Below are 2,174 nucleotides of genomic sequence, written 5' to 3'. Positions count from 1 at the left end.
CCGAGAGGCATCTTCATAGGAAATAGCAGTAACATCGAATGCGAAACCATTCAAGTTGTAATCATCTGCTTTTGTAACTGGAAGGATCCGAGCTTCTCCTGTTATCTGCCCTATTTCTGGCTCTTCGTCACCTCTGACAGTGATCAATTTTCCATCTTTGATGAACTTCAATTTTTGGTGAAGGGTTGAAGCCACAGCACATTCCTTATGCAACCAGGGACGTCCCAGAAGCATATTGAACGAGGCCTTGATATCGATAACCTGAAATTCCACCTCAAATTCTTGACCGCCTACAACGATCCTGGTGGTAAGGATTCCGACCACATTTCTGCGGGTGTTGTCATATGCGAGGATACCAAGGGTTGATTCGGCAAAATCAGTGGGACCGAAACCCAAGGTAATGGCAGTTCTTAATGGACACACATTCAACGCAGATCCATTATCGATCAACACAGATGGCACCTTCTTGCCTCCACAGATAATAGTGACATGAAGAGCTCTAGTATGATTCCGACCTTGAGGAGGCAGCTCCTGATCTGAGAAACTAATGGCCCTGGTGGCCTGGGTCAGAGCGACAACCTCAGCTAGTTGCTCTGGAGATATTTGTGAGGACACCTGTGTGGTATTCAATTCTTTCAACACAGCCTCTCTGTGTTTCTTCGATGCTATCAACAACCCCCAAACAGATATAACAGCCTGTGTTTTCTTCAATTGCTGCACAACTTCATCATCCGGGTCTTTCACATATTGCGGCTCCTCTCCTCGAGCTAATGCCCCTGGATTCTCGACTCTCAATTCAACAGGTTTGAAAATTCTTCCGCCCCTTGTCACATGTCTGACTTCACTTAATTCAGGCTCATCATAAGTGATAATTTGAGGGACTTGTGGCTCATAGGTGATTACCAAGGGAGGTACAGACTCCCTCAGGTATGATTCATCACAGAAGACGATTTGGGGTTCAGGAATGGGTTCTAAAGCACATATGAGGGTGAGAGGGTCAAACTCAGGATCTCCTATGGTTATGGCATTAACGGCAGCGGGAGGATTAGCATGACCGGGTAGCGGGTTTTGGGTGACATTGGGTCTTGGCTGGAATGCAATGACTTTCTCATCAATAAGTTTCTGGATTCTATATTTCAAGGCAATGCAGTTGTCAGTAAGATGACCAGGACCTCTGTGGTACTCACAGTGTAGGTCAGCTCGCCAATTTGCAGGTAGAGGATTGGGTGGAGGCCGGATGGCAGGTAGGGTTATGCGACCTGAAGCCAGACACTGCTTAAGCACCTCTGAAGATGGAATGGGGAGAGGGGTAAATTCTACCCGGGTTTGTTGCCGAGGTGCGGTTGCGGTTTGAGCATAGTCCATTACTAGAGGTTCTTGGGACCTAGAGGATTGAGCACTGGAACGGGAAATGCTATTGACTTGGGCTGGAGGGGACTTTTTGAAATCTCTGGGGTTTGGGTTGCTACGGTTGAATACACCTTGAGCCATAGCCTCTTCTATCTGGGTACCTGCCACTATGAAGTGTTTGAAGTCTGGATAGTATTGCAAAGACATGTGATATTGGAGCTGGGGGGAAATATTTTTCATGATTATCTGGACTTGCTCTTCCTCAGACGGACGCTCCATCATCTGAGCTGCTAATCTCCTCCATCTTTTCACAAAAATCAGAAAGGATTCCCTCGAGTCTTGCTTTGTTCTCTCTAAATCCTTTCTGGTGATTTCTGTCCCATCATCATATTTGAACTGCCTGATGAATTGCTCGCCGATATCCTTCCATGTCCTGTAACGAGTTTTGTCCAAGACCATGAACCATCTTCTAGCAACCTTGGTTAGGGAAACTGGGAACAATTGAGCCATTTGCTCAGGAGATAAGCCTTGAGGCTGACACATGATGGTGAACATTTGCAAATGTGTGATTGGACAACCCACACCATCATATTTGTCGAAATCTGGCATTTGAAAATTAGCAGGAAGGCGGATTTCGGGAAATAGAGTAAGATCACTGGGATTGAAACCACCCTGGTCTTGAAACTGAATGTCTTGAACTTTCTTGGTAAGAGTCTCTAATTTCTCCATAACAGACTTATCAACCATGAACTGAGAAGGCTTACTGTGGTCCTGACTGTACTGCTCTTTTTCCAGATCTTCTTCAATTTTATCAGTAATGGGGA

This window comes from Tasmannia lanceolata, unplaced genomic scaffold (assembly GCF_043159265.1).
Source record: "Tasmannia lanceolata isolate RefF3 unplaced genomic scaffold, GAP_Taslan_0.1 ptg000008l, whole genome shotgun sequence".
NCBI classification, from domain to species: Eukaryota; Viridiplantae; Streptophyta; class Magnoliopsida; order Canellales; family Winteraceae; genus Tasmannia; species Tasmannia lanceolata.
This window is presented reverse-complemented; position numbering follows the sequence as displayed.